Below are 13364 nucleotides of genomic sequence, written 5' to 3' on the forward strand. Positions count from 1 at the left end.
TGCACATTAGGTAGCAGAACTTTGCATGAAGCAGAGCAACAGGGCTTAACAGGTCTTAGCGCTCAGTCTACAAGAATCAGTGGGGAGGCCGTTGCAACGCTTTGACGAGCAGGGTTTGGTTTGAATAAGAATATATTTTTCCAACCTGGATATTTTGTAACATAAGCACATGGGTGGCGGGGAAACAGTTCAAACTGGCAATCAATGAAGAGGTTGTCTCACTCTAGGCCTTTCCCTCAGAAGTAATCGTTGCTGATAGTTTCTGACTATTTTTCCAGAATTTTGTTCTATATGCATGCATGCTCAATGCCTAATCACACTCAGCCTTTTGTCCCCTTGCACCTTGCTTTTTAAATTTAACGGTATGTCTTGGAGAATGTTCCATTTCAGCATGTACAAATCTACTTCTTTTAAAAAATGGCTGCAAAGGGCTGGGCGTGGTGGCTCACGTCTGTAATCCTGGCACTTTGGGAGGCCAAGGCAGGCGGATTGCCTGATCTCAGGAGTTTGAGACCAGTCTGGGCAACACAGTGAAACCCCATCTCTACTAAAATACAAAAAAAAAAAAAAAAATTAGCCGGGTGTGGCAGCGTGTGCCTGTAGTCCCACCTACTCGGGAGGCTGAGGCAGGAGAATTGCTTGAACCCAGGAGGCGGAGGTTATAGTGAGCTGAGATCACACCACTGCACTCCAGCCTGGGCGACAGAGTGAGACTCTGTCTCTTAAAAAAAATTGGCTGCAAAGTATTCCATTGTGTTGTTAAATACTAATTTACTTATTTAATAAGTTCTCAACTGATGGTAATTTAGGTTACCAACTTTTTTGCTATTATAAATAATACAAGGGTAAACATCTTTGTACATACATACATGTTTGCATAATGTGTAAGAAGAGATGTAAGATAAATTTCGAGAACTGGAAATACTGCATTAAAGGGTTTGCACATTTAAAATGTCAATGTATAGTGCCACTTTATCTTTCAAAGAGATTGCATTAGTTTATACCCAACCAATAGTATACGAGAGTGCTGTTTCCCCATGCCCTTATCAACACTGCTACCTTGGATTTAAACCTACTTGTTTTCCTTTAAAATACCAAAATGGGCATTTGAAAAAAAGAGGCATGATTTGTTCCTTGGCAAGAGCTATATTTTGTTTGAGTTTGATCTTTCTGATAGCAGACCTAGGCCTTGTGCCCTGTCCTGTGGTCCCATCTCTGAGGAGCTGGGCAGATGACCTGACCACAGGACTCAATCAGAATAGCTCCAGGTCACCAGGCAAAAGGGTAGGCCAGACCCGGGCCTGTGCCTAGCCTGATGATGGAAATGCAAACAAGCCAAGTTCTATAATAGAACACAGAGCCATTGCCGGGAAACCACAAATTGCTGACTTGCTCCTGCAAACAATCAATATTCAGAAGCTGAGTCCAGGAATTCTAACGATGCATCCTGCACAAAGGGCTGAGTGGGGGAGGATGTGCTTTTAGAAAAAAGCCCAGCACCAGAAGCCCTGGTGCTGCTTCTTAGAGAGCCACCAAGAAGGCCCTTGGTCCCATCACCACGCCCTCTGACAATCCCAGAACCCTAGGCTCTCGGAGCCAGAGTAGATCTGGGAAATTATCCTGCCCTGAGAGAGTCCAGGCAAAGAATCAAGGGAGTTCCAAGGAGCAAGTGCTCACTTCGGTGGGATAGTGCAGGGCAGTGGTTAGTGGCTACACTTGGGCTCAAATCCTGACTCAGTCACCAGCTTTCTGACCTTGGACACATTGCTTCACATCTCAGCCTCAGTTTTCTCATCTATAGAATGAAGACAATAACACCTATCTCAGAAGGTCATTATGAAGATTCAACTGAATAATTATGTTTGTAAATAATTTAGCATGGCAACTGGCTTTTTGTAAGGTCGTAATAAATTATTATTAATATTCATTTTTTTTTTGAGACAGAGTCTCCCTCTGTCACCCAGCTTGGAGTGCAGTGGCGCTATCTAGGCTTGAATCCTCCTGGGTTCAAGTGATTCTTCGGTCTCAGCCTCCCAAGTAGCTGGGACTACAGGCATACACAAGCACGCCCAGCAAATTTTTTGTATTTTTAGTAGAGATGTGGTTTCGCCATGCTGGCCAGGCTGGTCTCAAACTCCTGAGCTCAAGTGATCCACTGACCTTGGCCTCTCAAAGTGCTAAGATTACAGGTGTGAGCCACCACGCCTGGCCTATATTGTTATGAATAAACAATAGGATATCAGGAATGGGGACTAAGGGAGGCCATTTGCACTAGACCTTGAAGAATTTGGAAGATTTGGTAATTAGAATGATTAAAGGGATGAAGTTCCTGTGCAAAGGTTCTCTTCTCGTGTCTCTCCTGGCCTGACCAGGAGGCATGCTGGGGTCTCAGCAGTAGACCACTGCAGAGGAGGGTGGGTATATGTAGGGGATAATTCCACTGCAGAACATGTCAAATAGTCCTTGCTTAAATGGTATCTACAATGACATTTGCATCTGTGTTCCAAATTCATCCCCATATCCTCCTGTCTCAGCCTCCCAAAGTTCTGAGATTACAGGCATGAGCCACTGTGCCCAGCCTCCATCCACATTTGAATGCAGGCTCCATCAGGGCAGGCCCCTTTACTGTTAAAATTCTGCATGATGATGAAGGGCACATGCCTGCACGGATTTCCTCTACTCTGTTCCACCTTAGCTGCTTCCCTCCCTCAGCAACGCCTGGCATCCCTACTCTGGGGTCGTTACTTAGAGGCAGGATATGGCTCCAATTTAGCACCATTGTCCCCAGGACCAGATAGACAGTAATTGGAATGAATCAATATAACATACAAAACTCTTCATAATCTGGGTTCAGTATATTTTTTTAGCCATTCTCTTAGCCTAGACTCCAGCTAGTCTCTAGCATAGACTACATAGAATAATGGTAACATGGGGGTGGTGGCTCATGCCTGTAATCTCAGCACTTTGGGAGGCTGAGGTGGGTGGATCACTTGAGGCCAGGAGTTCAAGACAAGCCTGGCCAACATGGTGAAACCCCGTCTCTACTAAAAATACAAAAAGTAGCCGCGCATGGTGGTGCACGCCTGTAGTCCCAGCTACTTGGGAGGCTGGGGCAGGAGAAGAGCTTGAACCTGGGAGGCGGAGGTTGCAGTGAGCCAAGATCGTACCACTGCACTCCAGCCTGGGCAACAGAGTGAGACTCTCTCTCACAAAACAAAAACAAAACAAACCAAACAAAAGAATAATGGTAATATTGATCATCATCATTCACTGAGTGTGTACCAGTCATTGTTCTAGCACTTTACATGCATTAATTCACCGAATCCTTACAGAACCCTATCAGTTAAGTATTATTATTATCTCCATTGGTCTGGTGAGAAAATTAGACCCAGAAAGGTGAAACAACTTCCTGATAGAGCAAGGACTTGAAGCCAGGTGGTCTGCCTGGACCCTGAACCATTCCCAGCCACTCCTCTCTGTTGCCTCTGCTGCAGAGTGGCTTTGCTCTTTCAAGTCGCTGAGCCTCTGCTCTGCTGCAATGCCCTTCCCCAACTTCTGGCTCTAGCAAACTCTACTTGCCCTTTGAAGCCCAGCCCAGATACTGCATCCCTGGCCCCACCTGCTTCTCCAACCAGGGGAAGGAGGTTGTCCCTGTCTCCACTTTGTTCCCCTTACAAGTTGCTCCCAGTCCTGGATGGGGAGGTCGTCTGAAACAGGACCCTGACTCACGCCTCAGTATCCCCAGCCCTCAGCACAGTGCTTGTCTATGGGTCTTTCATTTGTGTTTTCAACAAACATGAACGAGTTGAATGAGTAACTCCACTGCTTCACACACAAGGAAACAAATCCAGAGAGGCAGAGGGACCTCTCCATATCACAGAGCCAGTGAGAGAAAGAGCTGAGGCCAGACTCCAGGGCTCCTGACACCCAGCCCTGCTCTCTCTCACACCATCCCAACTGTGTGTGGAATGTTTGGAAAAGCCTTCATGCATCTTTGAGCCTTTCTTAATTCTGTCTTACATTTATTTCATCCCAAAGAGGACTTCTTTGAGAATGCTGGTGGGAGAGTGAATTTTGGCTCGTCTTGTCTGAAGTCATGAGGCAACAGGGAAAAACAGACAAACAATCCTGAGATGTGTTTTACTGACCCGGTCCTCAAAACAGCAGAACAAAACACTCCACACTCAAGCTGGGGCTGCTAGCCAGCAGGGCACTGAGTGAAGCTGGACAGAATTCACTAGGGATCCTCCTCCCTTTTGCTTAAAATGGTGGGGACTTTGGAGAGGAAGTGTTTTCTGGTTTGTCTGAATTTTCTTTTTTTTTTTCCTTTTTTTTTGAGATGGCGTCCCACTCTGCTCCCCAGGCTAGAGTGCAGTGGCGCAATCTCAGCTCACTGCAACCTCCGCCTCCTGGGTTCAAGCGATTCTCCTGCCTCACCCTCCTGAGTAGCTGGGATTACAGGCGTGCACCACCACACCTGGCTAATTTTCATTTTTTTAGTAGAGATGGGGTTTTACCATGTTGGCCAGGCTGGTCTTGAACTCCTGACCTCAGGTGATCCATCCGCCTCAGCCTTTCAAAGTGCTGGGATTACAGGCTTGAGCCACTGTGCCTGGCCCTTTTTTTTTCTTTTTCTTTCTTTTTGACAGGGTCTTGCTCTATCACCCAGGCTGGAGTGCAGTGGCACAATCATGGCTCATTCCCACCTCAGCCTCCCAGGCCCAAATGATCCTCCCACCTCACCCGTGTAGCTGGGACCACAGGCATGCACCACCATGCCTGGATAATTTTTAAATTTTTTGTAGAGATGAGGTCTCCCTATGTCACCCAGGCTGATCTCAAACTCCTAAGCTCAAGGGATCCTCCTGCCTCTACCTCCCAAAATGCTGGGATTACAGGCGTGAGCCACCACACCTGGCCAGTGATGATTACTTATTCATGATGTCCTTTATGGCTGGAATGGCCTTCCTCACCTTGTCTGCCTAGGAAACTTTTACTTATCCATCATAAGGGTGTTCTCCTTGGCAAGGCATCTCTGACCATCCCGTTTCCCCTCAATGTGGTCCCTGGTTCTCTCAGCTCTCTCACCCCTTTTACCTTTGCCCCTCTAACACAATCTGATCTATGTTGAAATTGTTTACTTGCCTATCTTCCCTAGTAGGTGATGCCAGCTAAGAGGATAGGCTCAGTTCTGTGCCCTCGGGGCCTAACAGTGCCTGCCCCATGGAGACTCAGGAACTGGCTTCTACATCCCTAGATCAGGAGCACTAGGAGGTTGGGAGAAGAGAAGCTTTGCAGAGCTGGGGGCTGCACAGCTCCTGGGAGCACCAGTCATATCATATGCTATTACTTTGTTTGAATGGAGCCCCTGGAGCTGTGCAGCTTGGTAGCTCTGGGCCTCTGCCTGAGACAGACTTGGTCTTGAATCTTAGCTCTGCCACATTCTGGCTTCACTCCTTGGACCATTTAATCTGTTTAGGCCTCAGTGTCTTCACTTGTCAATGACTGTTATGATTGTGACCTCTCAGATTGTTGTCAAGATTAAATGAGATGATACACACAACGATCCCGATGGTGCCTGGCCAGTGGTAGTTGTAACCCGGTACCGGATTTTTAATGACAAGATTCATACCAGGGCTGAGCATCAGACTATGGGGTTGCCTTGGTAGTGTAAGAGGCAGAAAGGTAATGTGAAGAGGCAGAAAGAACAGTGCTCTAGGAGACAAGAACCCTGGATACAAGGGCTGTGTGTGTGCACATGTGTGTGTGTACTTTCTCTGCCCTACCACTGTGGTCCATCTTCCCCTCTGTCCCAGGCCCATCCTGGTTTTGTACTCCATACTGAGCTGGAAAAATTTGAGGCAGAGGAGCAGCTAGGAACCCATCTAGGGTGGCCAGGCCTACCCGTGCGCTGGGAAGCAGGAGTGCCCTTGAGCAGTGGCACTGCTTTGGGCTGGAGCCATGAGGCCTCCTCTGTGGTGGGGGTCATGGTTTGGAGCATGGGCTATGGAGCCAACAGCCTGGGTGCAAAATCCCTCTTAGCCCCTTCCTCACTGTTCTACCTGTCTGTGCCTCAGCTTCCTCACTGGATTAGTTCACTAAGGCTGCTGTAACAAAGTGCCACAGCCTGGGTGGCTCAAACAGCAGAAGTCATTTCACATAGTTTTGGAGGCTAGGAGTGTGAGATCAAGGTGTTGGCCCGATTGGTGTCTAGTGAGGGCCTCTCTCCTCAGCTTGCAGGTGGCTGGCTTTGTGGTTCTATGTTCGCTATTGGTGAAATAAGGGACAGTGAGCTCCGAAGGAAGTGAACTTCCAGGGTCTAAATAGCCCAGGTGGAACAGTGCACAGACCTGCAGTGACACTGCCCAGCTGGCCAATACTGGACTGTGTTTCATCCTAGACAATTTCAAGACACAAGTTTGTTTTATGTTCTATTAATACCGTATAAGAATAAACACTAGAAATTGTAATTGTAAGACACCATCAATTGTTAAGTCTCACTCTGATCTCAGAGATGCTGAAATTTGAAAAAAATATGTGTTGTGTCTTAGAATTGATGAAAGACAGTAGGTCCTGTTTTTTAGCTTTTGGCAGTGAGGATCCACTGAGGTGGAGGGGTGGGCAGGCCATGTGTCTGGGGCCGCAGACGCTGGCTGCTGTCCAGTATCAGCGTCCACACAGGAAGTGGAATGGTGAAGCACCATCCCAGTCAAGTCTCCTCACTTGGAAAACTGGCTAAATCCATGGCTGGGAAACAGATCTCAAAAGCTGCACAGGTCCCACTTGAGCTTTTTGGTGGGCCTTGTAAAATGAGCCCTTTGCGTGGGCATCTGACAGACCTGGGTTCTTGCTCTAAAGCTGCTACTCATCAACCAAGAAATTGAAAGATGAAAGGCTCCAAAGTGCAAAGAGGGGCCAGGCATGGTGGCTCATGCCTGTAATCCCTCCGAGGTGTGTGGATCACTGGAGCCCAGGAGTTCGAGACCAGCCTGGGCAATATGGTGAAACCTCATCTCTACAAAAAAAAAAAAAGAAGAAGAAGAAAATTAGCCAGGTGTGGTGGCACACACCAGTAGCCCCAGCTACTCTGGTGGCTGAGGTGGGAGGATCACTTGAGCCCAGGAGGTCAAGGCTTCAGTGAGCCATGATCATGATGCCACTGCACTCCAGCCTGGGTGACAGAATGAGACCCTGTCTCAATAAGTAAACAAAAGTGCAAAGAGGTCTTTGCCAAACGTTGCATGCACAAGATGGTGTGTGTGTGAGAGACAGGGCTGGGAGTCAGGGGTCCCGGGGTTCGGTTTTGGCTTTTCCCTCCCTGGCTGTGGACTGGGCCAGGTCCCTCTGCCTCTCTGGACCTGTTTCCTCGTGGGTAAAGCAGTTGAGTTCAGTCACTCATCCAACAAATGTGAACTGGGGGCCCTTTCTGGGTGGTGTGCTGAGGGCTGGGGGTATACAGGGTGAGATGTGGTCCCCGCTCCCGGAGAGCTCCGTCCAGTGTGGAGAGCAAGGAGTGAAGAGAGCAGAGGGGAGGCAGCCAGGCATTCTCCATGCACTGTCTCCTTTAATCCTCATCATCACCTTATGTGATGGGTAACACAGGCATTTTTATTGCCATTTCAGAGATGCAGTCATGGAGACTGAGAAAGATGGGGCTGCTTACCAAGGCAGGGCCAGGGTTTGGACCTGTTCTGCCTTACCTAAAGCCAGTTCTCTTTCCTCTTCACCTTGGATGGTCAGTCAGAAGTTTCCTTCTAGCACAGCATTCTCAGATTCTATGCCAAAAAATAGCCTGTGAATGTCACATTCTGACAGGCTTCTACAAGATCCCCCTCACTTAGCAACCAAGTAAGGGAGAGCCTCTCTCTGCTCAGGAATGGTGGGGCCAGGGGTGGGGGTGCAGGGTAGCTCAGCTTGTCTAACCTGGCTTGTCTTCTAAGGAGGTGGTAAGCACCATGTTTCAGGGGAGTGAGCCTCCCCCTCACAAAAGCTTTCCATCTACACTCATGGGCATGTCAGTGGTGTGACATGCCATCTGAGTGATTCCACTTTGCCTGGTCATTTTATGCCCAGCAGCTCTTAATACAGTCCAGCAGTTCATACTGGAAAATACAGAAATCAAGGGACTGCTCTGTCAGTGAGCATTATGTTCACAGGTTCGTGTCACAGGATGAAGGGGTGGGAGAAGATGCTGGGGGCCAGTCCTTAGTCTGAAGCCTCCATGGCAGCCCCATCAAGGGATTTTTTGGTCTCTGTTTGCATATCTCCCTGGATAGGAGGATCATGCTTCCTTTCAGCTCTGGCTAGAAGAGACTTCTAGCTGGTAGAGCCCAACAATACCTTGCACATTTTGCCGAGGAAGCTCTCAGGCTGACAGTGAAGTGATTTGCTCAGGGTTGCCTGGTGCGACAGTGGAAAGCCTGGGTCAGAGTCTTGGCACTGGGAAGCCTGGTTCTGTCCTTGACCTCATAGTTGAGTGGAAATAATCCCAAGGGAGGATTTAGGCTGGATTCTTGCCTCAACCAGGTCATTTAACTTGAATTAAATGATATTTAATTCAATTTAATGTTAGCCAAGGCCTACTATGTGCCAGGCACTATACTTACACCTAATGTGACCACCTCCCTGAACCCTAGTTTCCCATCTATGAAAAAAAATACCTCCTGTGCATCTTTTCTCAGAGCCCTGTTATGAGGATGAAATGAAGAAAAGGAAGTAAAGTGCTTTGTAAACTGTAAAGTGCTGTGTCCATTGAGGCACTGTTGCTAAAGCTGGCCATCCTATCTCTGCGGTCCACTCTGCCTGGAGCAGACTTCCCACTTAGCACTGGCTACCATATTTGAATTTGTTTATCTGCTCCTCACCCCCACCAGAGTTCCCAGGGGAGGAATGTTTGGGGGCTTGTATTTGATTTCCCAGAGCCTCGCCCTGGGCCTGGCACATGGCAGATGCTTAACAGTATTTATGAATGTCATAGTCCATTCAGGCTGCTATAACAAAATGCCATAAACTGGGTAGCAGAAATGTATTTCCCACGGTTCTGGAGGCTGGGAAGTCCAAGTCCAAGATCAGGGACAGGCAGATTTGGTGTCTGGTGAAGCCTGGTTTCCTGCCTCATACATAGCTGTCTGTCTTCCCTGTGTCCTCATGGGGTAGAAAGGGCAAGGGAACCCTTTGGGGTCCCTTTTTTTTGAGATGGAGTTTCACTCTTATTGCCCAGGCTAGAGTGCAATGGTGTGATCTTAGCTCACCCCAACCTCTGCCTCCCGGGTTCAAGCGATTCTCCTGCCTCATCCTCCTGAGTAGCTGGCATTACAGGCATGCGCCACCACGCGTAGCTAATTTTGTATTTTTAGTAGAGATGGTGGTTTCTCCATGTTGGTCAGGCTGGTCTCGAACTCCTGACCTCAGGTGATCCACCTGCCTTGGCCTCCCAAAGTGCTGGGATTACAGATGTTCACCACCGTGTCCAGCCCTGAGGTCCCTTTTGTAGGAACAAATCCCATTCATGAGGGTTCCACTCTCACGACCTAACTACCTCTCAAAGCCTATCCCTCCAAATATCACATTGGGGTTAGGTTTCAACTTAGGGATATTATAGGGACACAAGCATTCAGTCTGTAAACAGAACATGTGATGAGCTCTGTTTCTCAGACCCAAGGAGATGCCAACCTGTGGGCACTGGAAGACCCCTGGGGGGAGGGCTAGGGAGAGGGCAGGTGGGAAGGGTGACCACTGTGGTGAAGTAGCTACATTGTATAGGGTATATACCCTGGGGTGCGTCTCCTTGCGCCAGGAAAATTTAGGACATGGGCACACATGAGGAGTTTAGGAGCGGAGTTTTAATAGGCAGAAGAGAAAGAGAAACAGCTTTTTCTATAGAGAGAGAGGGGTCTCTGAGTGGAAAAGACTGGCTGGTGGTGGATGCACCAGACTTTATAGTCCAGCTTGAGGAGGTGGTGTCTGATTTATGTAGGGATCACAGATTGTTTTGATCAGGTGCGATATTTACATAGCGCAAGGAAGGCTTGTTGCCCCACCCTAATCCTATGATGCAAATGAACTCTCCTTGGCCGGTGCCATCTTGTCTGCTCCTTACCGTACACGTGGCTGGCAAAGAAGGGATGATGGAGCCCCCATCTTGAACATGTCTAGTCCCTAGTCCCTAGTTCCTGCTGACATTCAGCCGTGCAAGCTCCCAGCTTGTTTGTCTGTATCTGCAGCTTGACTTTATAGGTTGCTGTTTGGTAGAAAATGATTTTGGGCTGCTTTTCATTAAAAAGAAAAGCCTTACCGAGGACTCCCATATCCTTACTATCTGCCTAAGTGATTTCTTCTTAACTCCTATTATCAGTGGGGTACTCTAAGCAGCGGGAGTGGCTTTGTTATCCCAGCTTGGACCTCTAGTTTTTGGCTCTCATGTAAATAGAAATGAACCCTGGCTGGGTGCGGTGGCTCACGCCTGTAATATCAGCACTTTGGGAGGCCGAGGTGGGCAGATCATGAGGTCAAGAGATCGAGACCATCCTGGCCAACATGGTGAAACCCCGTCTCTACTAAAAATACAAACATTAGCTGGGCGTGGTGGCACGTGACTGTAGTCCCAGCTACTCTGGAGGCTGAGGCAGGAGAATCGCCTGAACCCGGGAGGTGGAGGTTGCAGTGAATTGAGATCATGCCAGTGCACTCCAGCTGGGCGACAGAGTAAGACTCCGTCCCCCACCCCCCGCACAAAAAAAGAAAAGAAAGAAATTAACACCAGGCCAAACAGAACTTTTACTCAGGCAAGGTTTCATAGGCTTGCGTCTGGAGCAACTGCGCGGGAGCATTGTATGGGAAAGGGATCCTGGTGCTAGCTCCTGGAAGGACTTGGCTCTTGTCATTTTAAGGAAGCTGAGGCGAGAAAAAGGAGTGACATGTAGGCATGTAGGGATGGGGAACTTTTAGCACCTGCGCGGTTTGACTATGTGTTTCTCATGCATCATATGTCTCATTAGTGCGTTAAATCTCCAGCCCTGGGTGTGATTTTTAGTATTACGATGTGATTATTATAAGGAAAACTTGGTGAAAGGTCAGTGCTGGAGTCCATCTTGTCTTCAGCCAACTGCATCCGGTCTGGTTCTTATCAGGAATGCCAGAGGCCTGCTTTCAGCAACCTTGGGAGACAGCACTCAAGGACATAAATGGTTAGTTTCTTATTTTTATGGTTACAAACTCAGCCTGGTCAGCTAACTTAGGAGAGAGGTCCCCCTTTGCTATGTGACGTGGGTCAGCTTGTTAAGGGATACAAGAAGGCAGCAGAGGGAATATGCCTGGACATGTGAGGCCCAGGGGGTCTTGGTGACCCAGTCTCTTGTCTTCTCTATACTGTCTTAGCTTGGCTTAGGTCAGGACATGGGGCTGTCATGGAGAGCCTCTCTCTGCTCAGGAATGGTGGGGCTGGGGTTTGGGGGCAGGGTGGCTCGGTTTGTCTAACCTGGCTTGTCTTCTAAGAAGGTGGTAAGCACTATGTCTCAGGGGAGTGAGCCTCCCCCTCACAAAAGCTTTCCATCTACATTCATGGGCATGTCAGTGGTGTGACATGCCATCTGAGTGACTCCACTTTGCTGGTCATTTTATGCCCAGCAGTGCTTATACAGTCCAGCAGTTCACACTGGAAAATACGGAAATCACAGGGCTGCTCCATCTGTAAGCATTATGTTCACAGGTTAGTGTCACAAGATGAAGGGGCAGGAGAAGATGCTAGGGGCCAGTCCCTAGTATGGCACGACAGAGCCCCTGCCCTTACCAGCATGTGGATCAGCCAGAAAGATGATGGGGGGCTGGAGTTCCTCACCCTGGCTCTCCAGAGCCTCTTGTGTGCCTGTCGTCCAGCTTGATGGTGACATCCCATTAGTGGCTTGAAACTGACCATGGTGACAGTATTTATTTTATTTTATTTATTTATTTTTTGAGACGGAGTTTTGCTCTTGTTGCCCAGGTTGGGGTGCAATGGCATGATCTCGGCTCACTGCAACCTCCACCTCCCAGGTTCAAGTGATTCTCCTGCCTCAGCCTCCCGAGTAGCTGGGATTACAGGCATGTGGCATCACACCCGGCTTTTTTTTTTTTTTTTTTGTATTTTTAGTAGAGACAGGGTTTCTCCATGTTGGTCAGGCTGGTCTTGAACTTTTGACCTCAGGTGATCCGCCTGCCTTGGCCTCCCAAAGTGCTGGGATTACAGGCGTGAGCCACTGCACCTGGCCGGCAGTATTTCTTTGAAACTGACGATGGTGACGGTATTTAGTGGGAAATTGGCCCACACTACAGATCAGGGCTTTGTTTACCAGTACAGCACTAGCTGTGAACAAGTGCGATGTGATGACGAAAGTGCTCACCAGGTATAGGGTGGCACAGCAGGGGCTGGGACTGACTTTATTGCGTGGAGCTAAGGAGGCGGGGCTTACACAGTATTGAAGGATGAGCTGTGAAGACAGAGTGGTAAAGGGAGGCCCAGACAAGTGTGGGATGGCAAGACGTATCCTGTGGTTCTGTGAAAGGAAACTGTGGATGTGAAGGCACTTGGCAACTTAATACAAGGTGTCAAGCGAAAAGGTGTAGAGTAAGCAAATCCAACATAGGATGTATAAAGTGAACTAATTAGGGCTGGGGAAGGGTATCCATGTCATAACACATTAACCTTTGCTCTTTAGCTGATAGGATCCCTAGGGATTTCAAATGTGGCTCAACAAGGCCTTTGCCCAACTCTTTGGTAAAGGGGAACCCAGGCTTTGGAGAGGGACTTGGCGTAAGGAAGCAAATAGGCTAGAACACCCTGGGGCTGCCAGCTAACCGGGAAATGTTGACAAAGGCTGTGAAATGCCCTGTGTTTTGGTGGTGGGGCGGTGGGAGTGGCAGGGAAGTTGGCAGGAAACGGGACTAGGAAAACAAGTGGGGAGGGGTCAGATAGAGCAGGCTGAGCGTGCACTTCTTCATGCGCCTCAGAGCCAGACAGCCCCGCCTCAAAGCTTGTTTTGCTGTCCCTTGTGTCGGGTGGGGTCCTGGGTGCCATGGGTTGCTCGGTGAGCCCCCGTTGGTCCCTGTGCCCCAGACTGGGGCGAGTGTGTCACTGGACTGTTTCCACAGCTCGGTTGGTGCCACACTGTCCCGAAGGTTCTGAAGGAGACTGAGGTCACCAGGCTGTCTGGGCAGACAGAGCTGCCAGACTCTCGTCCCTCCCTTTGATGGGCCTGTTATCAGGGTTGTTTTGCTCCTGGAGCTGATCACAGGCCACGTTTCCCAGCCAGCCACCCCCATCAGCCCAGAGCCCCCTGGGACACAGGCAGACGTAGGCGGTCAGTGTGGAGAGACTGCAATTCAGGAAA

This window comes from Pan paniscus, chromosome 9 (assembly GCF_029289425.2).
Source record: "Pan paniscus chromosome 9, NHGRI_mPanPan1-v2.0_pri, whole genome shotgun sequence".
Lineage (NCBI taxonomy): Eukaryota > Metazoa > Chordata > Mammalia > Primates > Hominidae > Pan > Pan paniscus.